This window comes from Lactuca virosa, chromosome 5 (genome assembly GCF_052849685.1).
Source record: "Lactuca virosa cultivar CGN04683 chromosome 5, Lactuca_virosa_CGN04683_v6, whole genome shotgun sequence".
Classification (NCBI taxonomy): Eukaryota; Viridiplantae; Streptophyta; class Magnoliopsida; order Asterales; family Asteraceae; genus Lactuca; species Lactuca virosa.
This window is the reverse complement of record NC_136430.1, coordinates 333,669,036-333,683,578: the sequence shown is the minus strand read 5'-3', so window position 1 is coordinate 333,683,578 and position 14,543 is coordinate 333,669,036. Positions and strand designations below refer to the sequence as shown.

Genomic DNA, 14,543 nt, shown 5'->3' with positions numbered 1-14,543 from the left:
CCCTCCCCGGTATAGCTTTCTAACCTATCTTTGTCAACCCTGCGTGTTACCAGGAATGGTCGTTGCAGGAAGCATGCATTAGGATTATCCGACACGATTCTCGTTGACCTTCGCACTGAATCCACCTCGAATGCAGCTAACAATCCCCCCTCCCCCACCACATCAAAACGCTATAGGTTAGGTCAACGCTATTTTTTTCAAAACGTTGCACAATTAACATTGTATGTGCTTTACCATTTTGAACCGCAATCATCTTTCATTTCCATCTAACACTTGAAAATACTATATCTCGACGAGTGCCTCCGAGATGTTTACATATAAAAATGTTCTATATAAGTTGAAGTGCAAAGTTTCTCATAATTAATTGTGTTCTATTTTGTATTATTTAAATAAAAGGTATGGTGTGTGAAGTATAATTATTTTCAATAACATAAACAATAAATCAGATTACATATAAAGTAAATCGACATTGCGAGGTGAAGCTTGTATTTGGCGTTGGTGTTATGTTTTGGTGGGGCAACATAGACGACTTCTCCCGAAGCTTTTAGAAGTAAGAGGGACCTTGTCGTCATCTCTTCACATTAATAGTCATACAAGTTCTTGATAAGTTGGACTAGAAAAAAAAAACCATGTGATGGTTTCGAAGAACGAAAATCCCTCAATGTCGTTAACGTCGTAGATAGTTTTGTTTTACATGACAAGAAGTCCAATTGCAATATGTTGGTTGAACTGTTAATTTAGATAAGAAAATGCAGTTTGTTTATGTATATATATTGATGAGTGTTCCCACATTGGTGTGTGAAGGATTCCAAGACGATTTTATAGATTTATCTTGTAGAGAGTTGGTCACCGGGCCTGGTAACGTTTGCCTGTAACCCAAGTGGGGGTATCAAAGTGGGTTGGATTATGATTTGGTCCAGTTTGGTTGGGTCTGGTGGTGTGTAATTTGACTTGCCCGTTCCAAGTCGAGAGCTGGTTCAAGTGGCTTGAGCGAAGGCTTTGGGTCTCTTGCTCTTGGAACCTAGAGAAGGGGGCAATGCGTTAGGCTGGCTTCACAGAGCTGCGACAACTCCTCGCTTCCGACAGTGGTAGGATTACAAGTCTTGGCTCTTCAGGCCCATATTGCCGACTATTCCGATTCAAATGGACACCCCACTTTTTAAAATTTTTACCTCAAAACATTTATTGTTTGTCCATTTTGTCACAGTGATGAGTCATACATAATAACCGTACCTTGTCCTGTTTCATCTCCTGATGAAAATATGTCATTAAAACCACCTGATTTTTGAGTCTCTTGGAACTTCCCATATTGTTAACATGAATGAAACCCTTCAAAGGTCCTTATAGTATACAAAAAGCCAGGTCCATGGTTGGAACTATGGGAGTGCGTTCACATGAAAACATCAGACAGCAAAGACTTTCAAATCTCTAAGCCTATTTTAAGCTAATTTTAAACATTGAACTGAGTATTGGAGGGGTGCGCCTGGCCTTGGCTGTAGTGTAAGACCAAGGCGACGCATGAAGAACCCCAGCAGCAAGCTACTGTAACGGGCCTTCCCCCATAAAAAATAAGATTAATATCGAGTGGGCCGATGGCCCACATATCAGATATTAAACTGATAAGAACAGATACTACACTTGATCTTAGCCAAAAGGCCGAGAAAGGTATGCTTCTTACAGCTGTGGGCTTCCCCTTTTGTACTCGCCTCCCTCTTGCCTGCTTCCTTCATTCACCCAATGTGGGAATTGGGATGCAGACTCTTTCACTTTCACTGCCAGCTCCCTTCCTGGTTCCTTCCTTCACAACAAAAACAACTTAAATATTATTCTTTTGCTTCTTTACTTTCTGTATATATTCAGATCAAACTTAGACTACTACTGCATATGCATATGTGTTTATGATTGCATTGCCTTTTCTTTTCTTATTTTTCTGTAGTTTAAATTCACTCAACACCAACAAACAAAACAAATTCATTTCATGTTGATAATTACTCAATTACGAATGACTCCTTCCACTCATGTACCTACTATGCTTTTCTTTTGTCCATTTAGTTTTATATCACATATCTATTAAGTAAATTAATAACTAAACACAATAACTAATGGGCAGACTCAAACTAATCAGATAAGTCCAACTTGTTAAAATCCATCCTATCAAAATACGTGTTTTTAATCTACATAATCCTTTTCACTTGTTTTGCTCATAAAAATCATATTATATCTTGAAACCATATAATTTTATAATCATATCCAACACATTTCTTACTCGTTTAAATACCTGACAAAAATTATTTTCCGGGCAACCGTTTCTTCGTTATGTCGTCCCGTTACCAGGTAACATTCAACCTTACATTATGCTTCCCGTAAGTGTTCACTATTCCTTTCCAAGATACTATCCGCTTTTTCAACCAACATGTCCTTCTCTTCTCATCGGCTTGCTATTTGGTCATTGCTGGTATCACACTATCTTCACCTCCTAACATCTTACAATCACTTCCAATTTGATTCTAACATTTATGGGGATGACTTTTACTGAACAAATATATTTAGAATAAAAAAAATGCTCAATAATAACATTATATTCGAATTTAGTTAATGGATGCAAAGGAAAAATCCATATTCAACAATCGAAACTCAATGCTCGCTCTTGTTTTACCATCTGTGATGTTTATTTCTCAATTGAATGTACATAAGGTGCTATAATCCATGTTCTAACAGCCTCACAGCATCATTTAAGCCGTCCATTTCAACTTTCAGGTAGTGGATATCAAGAGTCGGGTCTCCATTAATGGAACTCGAAACTCAAAACAAGCTTCTAAAATAAAAGAGTAACTCAACCGATTGCTGGGATGTAGTAATTCATGAAATAACTTGACTACTATCAACCCCCTTTGCTTCAAACTCCAAATGTCATCCATTAGTTCAATCTTCTCCTCTCATTCTATCTATATCTTGTTCTTTAATAAACAATAGGGCAGATCTTAAGTGCTTACGTCATCATAAGAATTCCTCTTACTCATAACTTGTTCCCCTAACATTGCTTTTATCTCATATTAGTATTACCCAGGTCAGACTTAATTTCACATATGAGGTTGTTAATTACTTTACCTTTATATCCCTACGGCCACATAGTTATAAATATAAGACATCATAAGAGGAGTTTAAATAGGTACAAGACGCATACTTTAAGTTCCACTTATTGGAAAAAATCTATTTAACTTATAATCGTGAAATAAACTTGAGTCCCAGATAACGTCAACGCCCAAATAGGCACAACACTTATCATCGCCGAAAATCTGAAGTAGCAATGTACTTCAAACATCCTCGTTCATCAACTTTTACCTTTGAATGATTTCATCTTAAATCATCAATTAGCCAACCACTTAGCAATGATTTTTTATTTTAACCCACTAAAACTAATTGGTGGATAATGTATTACTATTAATGAGCTCCTCACCTTTGGAATGAGAGTGAAGAACTACTACAGTCATGGGGAATATTTGCCGAAAGAAAGAATTTCGTAACACCATCACAAATATCATTTTTCAGTAAAAACCATGATTTTTTTTACAAACCTAAAGGAAAAACCATCCGAACCCGGAACTCTATCCCCTCTACATGAATAAACAACACTGTTGATTTCCTTGATCGTGCATGGAACTTCCAAACAATTGTCTTCATCTGAAGCAAGAGTTGTACACTGTGTGCTACGTTTTTGAACTCTCCCACCTTCGAACCTGCTGAATTTAATTTATTACGAAAAAAAAATCTTCTCACCAATTTGCGGATCCTCCTGGTAATCACAAATTGCTTTTATGCCACAAATAACAAGTTGCATGTTCTTTCAATTAAGAATACCATTAACGTACTTTGTGTTTCCGTCCCTTTCAATGCTCTAATAAATCTTAGCTTTTGAATAACATCTAAAGTTTCCAATTTCTCATAATCATGAATTTTTCTCAAAATATTCAAACGGTCCCCGTGACTCTTTGAGTGACATCTCCTTGATCAATCTCATAAAGTCTTCATGTAACACATTCTTTTCACCATCCTTTTCCATTCTTTTTGTCTTTTTTCCCTAATTTTTGATAAATTCATTCATTTTTGGGTTATTGTCATAAAAACCCAACAAGCTTTTGTGTTTGGTTATTTTTGAAGAGTCGCTTTCGTAATTCATTCTCATTATGGCCGACGGGTATTTTACCTCTTTTAATGGAGATGTGCTCCTTAAATACCTCAAGTTTTCTTAACGACAGGGTGAGAGTAAATGAGGGGATGAAAACGGCAACACACAAATACAATGTTTGTGTTGGGTTTCATCATTTTACAGTTTGTGTGGCAATGGAGAAGTAAATTCTTAAATTATTGTAACTTAATTTCTTGAATTGATAAACTGAGAGGATGAAAAAATTGAAACACACACATACACTCTCTGTGTGTGTGGTTTTCATCGCCTTTACAACACCGATCATTTTAACCACTAAATCGATTTGAGAGAACATTCCATCGCAAATCATCCAAGCACATAATCAAATGAAATCGGAAACTTGAATGCTTTTTAATGGCGGTGGAAGTGGGAAGAGGTGGACGGTGGTGATTTTCGATTGATGCAAACCTTGGAAGATTGTGAGAAGAAATTAGGGCCCCTTTACCGCAGAAAAGAGAGAAAGGGGAAAATAGAAGGGTGGACACGGTGGTGGTGGAAGGGGAGGCTTTAAGTATCAGAAGTCAATGTATATTCAACAATTATGACCGAGAAACTAGTAATTTTAAGCAAAATAGTGTTTTAGACGGGTAAAATTTCGAGTTTGATGGTCTAAGGGGTACAAAAAAAAAGGTAAATGATCATTTAAAACCAAAACTGAAACTTTAATGTGTTTTTATGTCGGTAACCCTTCATTTTTTTTTCAAACAACACCTGTTTGCTTGTGTTAACCGAATATAAGGGATGATTCTAAGAATTTATAACAACATCGTCAAAATCATCCCATTTCATCCAAGAATTATACAACTTGAAAGGAATGGTATGTAATCTGCCTCCACATGTTTGAAAAGAACGGGTCTATAATCTGAAATTGATCTCTCCAATGCCATTGATATAAAACCCGAAACATCTATAGGATTCTCAAACATTAAAAATCTTTCCAATTTGCTCACTTTTCATCATTATCACTAATTTGGGTAAAATTATAGCCACTCATAGGAACATTAAGTGACCCGTATTATGAATGAAATCATTAAATGAATTATCATAGCTTATGCAAAAATCAAACCTACCCTCTCGAATGGGTCTCTAACTTCTTTCCAATAATAAAGTCTCTAAATGAATTAAAGTCTCCAATAATAATGAAATATACACCAAGATTCTAGAAAGACCAGATGAGCTCCCAAAGTGCCTTCTTTCCCTTTTCATCACGAGGATTGTACATATTGATCATCAAGAATTATAACTTAGGAAACACTCACTCCACCTCGATAATGATAATGTATTCCTTACAAGAAACTATGTCCTTTACAACCACCGAAGGATCCCAAATGCATAGTAATACCCCTTTCCTTAAATAATCTTTAATTTTACAAGATATAAGGGACCATACATGTTTATGAATCCCCAAAAATATAACAATATGCTTTTTACACAACTTCATGTATTTATTCCATTTAAAAGTGCTCTTAATCCCACAAACATTTAAAGAGAAAGAATATTCATGTATACATCATGTTCTCTCTCAATAATATAAGAATGTATGATTTACACCATTTCGAGTGCATCTGGACGTGGATAAGTAGAAGGATGAATTAACCGGCTTATCCAATGAATTATCAACAAAAAATCATGCTCCTCGACAATGGTTTTCTTTTGGAATCCCTCGACAACAACATAATGAAATAGACCCCCATCAAATCCTTATGGTTTCGACATGGATTGAGACGAGCTTCCATCTTCATTGATATTATTTGACTTTATTTATCCTTCCTTATTGTTAGTTATGTGTTTCACAATGACCATCTCTTTCTAAGATATTTGTTAGTCTGAATTAGTATTATCATCCTCAAAACACATGGCATCCCTCTTATGTATACCTTTTTTTCCTACTTGTTTTGATCCACCTCTATAAATTTTATCCAAACTGTTAGTGTTTGCTTATATGTAGGTTAAACAACCTCGACAAAAACATCCTCCTCCTCATTTTCACTCGCATCCTCACCATCAAATGGGTCATTGTATTCTTCTTGTAGACTTATATCATCCACATTCTTCTAAATGTTTGGAACACACCATCTAATCAATTTCACGCACACTGTGTACTTCACCTCTTCAATTACCACCGTAACACACTCTGCTATTTTTGTGATTTTATGTTGGTTTTTACACACAATCGTCCATTAAATATGTCTTTCTTTTTTATCCCCATCAATAAACATAGCTTCACCCTAAGAACTTGCAATTTTCTTGAACGCAACAGATGTATAAGCACACAAAGGAAGGTCCTCAATTTCAAGTCACGCCATCCTTTAATCAACCAAAAAGTTATTTGTTAACAAACTCATCTCCTTAAAGTACCAATATACTCTTCATATTTTTTGAACTTAATGCAAGGATTTTGAGACTTAAATTCAATTCACACCAACATGCCACCAATATAGTTAACTTTAATCATATTAAATCATTCTTCACTGCACACCTTATATAAGTTTTCAATGAGTTTCACATTATGAACACAACCAATAACCATACATGAAAAGTCCAGCACAATCAAGAGATAATTTTGATCCAAAAATCATTATATGTTCATGTTGACTACATTTCTCCCCTTCTCCCCACCGACATTGAGGCAAAAGATTTTGAATTCCCTTCCTCGACTTGAGTTTTCTTACCATATAAATGTACTAGTGGTCTTGGTTGATCCGTATGGGTTGACTTCGTTTTCTCGTTCCTTATAAACATTGCGTACCAAGGAAATAAAAAAATATCCCAATTGATTTGGTGCAAAAGTTTTGAATCATACATTATTTACTAGGTCAATATTCACGCTTTGCACAAAATAAAATTACATAGTTAAAAGTTTGGAAAATACATGTTAAAGATAATTATGTTATTGATATTAACAATGAAACAATATTTTCTTCCACTTATTTTTTATAAAAAATTTGTGACGATTTTAAATCGTATTATAACATCTAATAATGTAACACCCATAAAATTCAGGCCAATTTAAAACTTTTAAAAACATTTCAAATCATTAAAAATCATTACAACTTTGTTTTCAAAATGTATAATATCAGAGTTTCCCAAAAACATAAACAATTCATGAGGAGCTGTATGACCATGCCTTCGCCTTGCCGCGATCCCCTGATGTACCGGAAACAATAAACTGAAGTTGTAAGCTCGAAAGCTTAGCGAGTTCCCCCAAAATACCCATACCCACAATAATACACATATAATCATAAACAACATACTATGGGTCCAGTCAACCATCGGGTTGGAATACCCCAGGCCTACAAGCAACAGGTTGGAATGCCAACATACTATGGGTCCAATCATCCTCGGGATGGAATACCCCAGCCCCACAACCAACAGGTTGGAATGCCCACATACTATGAGTCCAATCATCCTCGGGATGGAATACTCACGGCCCACAACCAACAGGTTGGAATGCCCAGGTCTATTGGCTTTCGCACAAAGCAGATAAGCCTCAACCGCCAAACAATTATGTACGCATTTATATAACAGATAATCACATAACAGTCCATAGACGACAACTGATCTAACGGATCAGACCACATAGCACATAATACCATCCTATCTACCAGGATACCGATTTAACAGATCATACCACATACTACATAATATTATCCTACCCTCTAGGATACTGATCTAACATATCATACCACATACCACATAATATTATCCTACCCTCTAGGATACTGATCTAACAGATCATACCAGCATAACATAACCAGATAACAATCCAAAGGGTCGGCCTTGGTGCCTTAGACCCTTGATTATAGTGAGGATAACTCACCTCGCACTGTCAACTCAAAGATAAACCCAAGCTCTTGGATTGCCGGTACAACTCCACCACCTGAATGCACCATAGAACCATGCTTGTAAATTTCCAATTTCCCAAAATGCCCCAGAAGTCCAATAGTCAACCCTGGTCAAAGTCAAAGTCAACTGTCAAGGTCAACAGTCCATGTTGACCTCAACTCGTCGAGTACAACCAACCACTCGCTGAGTTCCTTGCATAACTTGCTAACTCACCGAGTCACTTGAGCGACTCGTCGAGTTCCTAATGTCAGTGGCCGCAAACTCTCTTGGCCAACTCGTCGAGTTTCCCCTTTACAACTCGTCGGGTTCATACGTGTCCAAAGGTCGGGAAAACCCTAACCGACTCGCCGAGCCCAAGGCAATCTTCATCGGACTCGCCGAGTTGTTCATGCAACTCGCCGAGTTCCTTCAGTCCTTCATCCATACAGAGGCTTTTTAAGCCATGCTAAGGCTCCAAATTGCAGGTCCAACTTCCCAAGTCATGTTTATCATGTAAAGTTGCAAACTTTATATGCATGCAAAGCTCTAAAGCCTTAAAATGACAAAAACCAAGCTTGCAAAGAAGTCTCACACTAGAGGGAAGGTTCATGCTTGCCAAAGCTGAAACTTTATGGACTTAGAGTCCAAAGAAAGTCCAAATCTGAAGTTACAACTTTAGATCTTAGCTTATACCCATGAATGGCTTCTTATTATACTAGAAAAGCCCTAAAATCCATCCAAAAGAGATCTAGAATGAAATGGGGGTTAAGATAATTGCTTAATACCTTCCCAAAATATACCAACTGAAGTAGATCTTGATTCCCACGAGTTCCTTGCTTCAATCCACTTGTTTTCCCCAAGCTCTTCTCCCCAATAATCCTCTTTCAAAGCTTAAAACACACAATGGAGCACACACACACGCATTAGGGTTTTGCTGAGCTCTCAAGGGACTGTAAAGAGGCTGAAGGTAGGGGTGTAAACGAGCCGAGTCGAGCCGAATACTACCAAGCTTGAAGCTCGGCTCGACTAAAATACTCGAGCTCGAAACTCGGCTCGAACTCGACTCGAACCTTGATTTTAAGCTCGAGCTCGGGCTCGTGAAATACTCGACAGTCTCGAGCTCGACTCGGCGCGACTCGACTAATATTTAAAAAAAATCAAAATCACTAAATTGAGTAAGAAATATTAAGCATTCCACATGCAAATGTCCAAACTACAAAAAAAAAACCACTATTAATCACCTAATATCAATATAACATCAACCATATATGTCATAAATGAATAATTATAAAGAAATGACATGTATGCTATAAATGAACAATTATATGTAAATTACACTAAGCTCGACTAAGCTCGCGAGCCTTACGAGCTGAGTATTTTAGTACTCGAGCTCGGCTCGATAAGGTACTCGAGTAGCTCGAGCTCGAGCTCGGCTCGATTAAGGCCGAGTCGAGTTCGAGTATTTTCTGAGTCGGTCTCGAGTTTCTCACGAGTTGGCTTGTCTCACTTACACCCCTAGCTGAAGGAGGCTTATGATTCTTTAAATAGGGTGCAAAACCCCGGAAATTAGGGTTTCACCCTCCAGCTCCAACTCGTCGAGTCACTCTTCCGACTCGGCGAGTTGGTCACTTAAACACGTGTCCCAAACCTGCTACTACTCGACGAGTCAGGGCATCCAACTCGTCGAGTAGACCTTGAAACTTGAAAATTAAAGCCACAATATTAATACCTGAGAATCGGGGCGTTACAATTCTCCCCCACTTGAACTAGACTTCGTCCTCGAAGTCCGCTGCGATGAACAATTCCGGATAGTGCTCCCGTATCTCAGCCTCCGGCTCCCAAGTCCACTCGGAACCCCTCCGATGTTCCTACTATACCTTTACCAAAGGTATCTCCTTGTTCCGCATAACTTTCATCTTCCTCTCCAGTATGGCCACATGCCTCTCAACATAATTCAACCGTTCATCAACCTGAATGTCATCCAATGATACTACTGCCTCCTCATCCGGCATGCACTTCCGCAATTGCAAAACGTGAAAGGCGATGTGAAATCCAACTGACTCTTTTTCCAAAGGTCTATTCTACTTGCCACTTTGCCAACCTGGCAAAATCCTGATGATCCAAAGTATCGGAAACCCAACTTTCCCTCTTCCTGAAGCGAACCCTTTGTGCTGACAGGATAAAGCGTCATTCAGCTCCCTAAATATCATACATAATAAACCAGCTAACAAGTACAAACACTCATACCTGGCCCAATCAGCCTCGGTCTGGAATACCAGGCATACCTACGACGGGTCCAGACATCCCTAGGATGGAATACCCTCGTATCCCCACACATGTTTGGCCCAATCAACCCCCGGGTTGGAATACCAAACATATCAGGTCCAATCAATCATAGGGTCCGGTTATCCTCATGATGGAATACCCTAGATTGGAATACCTCTATGACATGACTCGGGTCTACTCATAACTTGAGATCCAAGGATCTATCCTTACGTCTCATCCACCATCCTCTGATTCGTCACAACCGAGTGCAAGTCCCCCGAATCTCAACAATACATCCAATCCGAACGCGCTCCTACCAGCGACATAACCAACACAATCTTTATGCCCACAGCCTATGACTGGAATGTCATTACATGGTCCTCAGCATAGGTCTGGATTACCTCTGAGCCCACAACATGAGCCTGGTACGCCCTCTCCGGCCCTCAGCTTATGACTGGAATGCTTCCGATAACCTATCGACACCGCTGTCGTCGCTTCAGATGCCCAACACTCCATCCTGGGGGCACTCACCTCCTCCATTGCCCAAAAGGGCCTAAACAATGTCCTTCACAACACCAACAAACGTCACAGTGCCGAAACCTCACCCTACACTGTACACTTGCAGAACAAGTTGCTACTCCATAACACATATATTCTCAGAACCTGATCACATAACTAACAAAACCCATACAGAGTCTTCAGCATACTCCATCAGCATGTTCAATACTTGGGGACAAACCTACTGATTGCTATAACATAGCAGCATACTCAATACCCGTACATAGATCTACAAACGCTTACATATACTTTTCGCACACCTGCAAACCCAAGTAGTTAATGTCCCCTGATCACAGAAACTGACCGAAACAGTAGGCTGTCTTCTGGTTGCTTCCGAAGTCCACTGAGACCTCCCCGGTCCCAACTTATCTGGAATACCGAAGTCCTGACCGGTTCCTGAGCCAATGGTAATCTCACAGTCGCCGCACGTGACTCCCGAAGGAACTTCGTCTAGCAATAACCGCCCTAACTACGCCGCACGTGACTCCCGAAGGAACTTCGTCTAGCAATAACCGCCCTAACTATATCGCCACGCATGGCTCCATCAATCCTTCTGATCCATTGATCATAGAAACCTAACAACCTGACGCCATCAAATCATATACGAAAAGTGAACGCTACCACAATACTGTAGTCTTACATCATGTCTGGTCTCCAACGACCTACCGTTTTCCTGATTCCGATTATGCTATGGTCTACCCACAATCTTGCGAACAGGCTCACCCTGACCTGATCGTCTGTAAGAATCCGTGAATACTACAAATCATCTCACAACCTCACAGCACTTCCCACACCATCTGACCGCTAGTGAATGCTACGTCTACCCCCGTAGTCTTACAACACTTTCGTTATAACACTAACGCAGTATGATACCTTATCCTCAATCTATCAATCCACTTAGCCTCAGAGTCTATCACACACCCGACTGAACATCCGAAATGAACTCAATTCATGACTGGAACGCCAAACTGATTCCCCAAATTCTGCTATCAAGCACCGAGAAGACGCGATACACATGCTGGGAAGTTTACCGAACTCCCAACTCCCACAACCCTCAAACCAAATAGCCACTTGGGCCGCCTTTCTTCCTGACCACGATACGGAACTTAACCTAATTTTCGACACCGCTCGTGCTTCTGTATCCCGGGGTGATTCTCCCCCACTTAGATTCGACTAAGTCTTCACAATACATTAAAACTGGAGAATTGCCAATCCTTCTCACTATCCAACGATCGATCTGATAACAACCAACCCTTCTAACTAGTGCTCCATTACTAGCCAATCCCAATTGGCCACACACTTCAAGAACCAAATGAACACTTCCAGAATCCCAGTGAAACCAACTGTCACAAATGTTTGAATGAGCCCACACTCAAGTCCTGAAGACCAAAAGATAGATACTCCAACTAATACCTCGACAACGAGCTACTTCCCTTGGTGCTTTCGTCCGTCAATCACGAACGGTTGCCAAAACCACTGATCCCTGACAATGCTGAATAACCCTTCTGTGGGACCCTAACCGCAGACCTCCCACACGCTACCCCTTTTTCCAAAGGTGTTCCAAACAAGTTTCCCGCTTAAACGTTCACAGCTGAACTGCAGTAGCTGAAGCAACCTCTTCCCTAAATCGGCTACAAAATATTCCCAAGACATAGTCTATAATCCCAAAATTGCAATAGTTCGCACAATCAATCCTTACCACCTGATACAAGAGATCCAAGGCAAACCGGACCTCACAAAATACTTATGCCACATCGACCCACCTGCGCTGAAATAATATCGCCAATCCCTGCAACCAACTGACCCCGAGCTGGAATACAACCCGATCTTGGGGTGACAAGCCTGCTCACTCCTTCGAGCTAGAAAAACTGAAAGGGCACAACCCTTGCCATAGGTGATAAAATTCTAATCAACCACTCTACTTCCCATCCTCTAATGAATTCATGAACTCTAATCACCTACAATCCTTTGATAATAAATTTCTCCTGACACCTCCAATGTCCTAACAAGTCATGAAACTTCACAACACATAGATCAGAACAGGCAACTAACCCGAAATTACTGCTTATCCATACTCAACAATATTCCAAGACAAAATAAATACCGATCATAGACGACTTGACCACAATATTATTATAGAATGGTGTTTTCCAATTACATACTAGAGACTTCTTGCGGCTTGACCTTGACCTCCTGAGGAACGAAGATCGCTGGAATCTGAATTCCTTCCGTCCTCAACGCAGGACAGCTGGACCTGAAATGACCTGGCTGGTGACAGTGAAAGCATATCTGATTCTTTTTGGAATCCCGTTGCACATGCTCTCTCTCCACACATGTGACAACCGTCAAATTCAAGTCAAAGTCAAAGTCAACAAGTCAAAGTCAAAGTCAACAAGTCAAAGTCAAAGTCAACAAGTCAAACCGGTCAAACTTAACCAATACTTGTATGTGAAAAGTTATTCTATAAAATGTGTATTGGTATGCCAAGAATTCAAGTGTTTCAAATATTCTATGTGTTTAGCAATGTAAAACCCTAAAAAGGGAGTTAAACGCTTCAAAACACGACTAAGGACCCTTTCGGGGACTTAAAACAATCATAAACGAAGCATAACGAGGTTCACGAACCTTGCATTACGAGATTATACAATAATAATATCTAAAAACAAATCTCTCCCAAATCTCTCCCAAAATCTCTCTCAAAATCTCTCTCAACTTTTTATAGTCATCCGGGTCATCCCGACCCTTAACTTGGCCAAAAACCGCTCAAAACGGTAAGTTATATTGAAAAACAGCTAAATAGGACCGAAACCCCTCTTAGGAACCGAACCTCTGAGGAACCGAACCTCTTAGGAACCTAACCTCTTAGAGCCGAAGCCTCTCGGAACCGAAGCTGTCAGAACCGAACTTGTCAGAAGCGAACTGCCCTCCTCGGACCGAACCTCAGCAGGATCGAACCTTGATACAGCCGAAATAGACCGAGGGCTCGGTCTATTTCGCTTCCCTCACATTTCGGACCGAGACCCCCACCTTCGGTCCCTTCTCCCTTCTCTCGGTTCCTTCACTACCTTCGTTCCTCAGCACTTCCAAGAGCCGAACCTCGCAGGTTCGCTCCTTAATGCCCGGTTTTCGACTACTTTCGCTTCTTAAGCCCGTTTTTGACATTTTTGACGGGGATTTTTCACCAAATTCATATTTTTACCATTTTAAACCCCCAAAAATCATATTTTATTCATTTATCAAGGATTTATTAATTATAAATCAATATTTTATATTAAAAGAAATATCTAAGAATGTTTACACCACAAGTGGGTCAAGTGTGCCCACTTGCCTTCCATGTGTCATCTCCTTATTAGCCAACCTTATCCACATCACACAAACCAAGGTAAACATCACTTCAAACTTACAAGTTGCTCCAACAACCTTCAATATATATATAGAAATCCTTGGAGAACTTCTTGGCTTACTTGATCATTCCAAACACTTATACTTCTCAAAACACCAAGAGAGCCTCATTTTCTCTCTACTTCTCACCACTTTGTGAAAGTGTTCTTGAGCTACTACTGAACTTTTTGGTAAACATTCCATCTAAACTCAAGTATTATTCCATAATTTCATAACACTCTTGGATCATCGACTCATATCTTAATACCAAAAATCGTTCTTAGGATCATCCAAGCTTCCGTGTGTT

General features: G+C 39.6%; 1 non-coding gene across 1 annotated transcript; it reads right to left on the bottom strand.

The window, feature by feature from the left end:
• Positions 1-1,472: 1,472 nt before the first annotated feature.
• Positions 1,473-1,669, bottom strand: LOC145118219 (U2 spliceosomal RNA). The gene has a single exon (XR_013713184.1). It is a non-coding gene; the product is annotated as a U2 spliceosomal RNA (small nuclear RNA).
• Between the last annotated feature and the right edge of the window lie 12,874 nt (positions 1,670-14,543).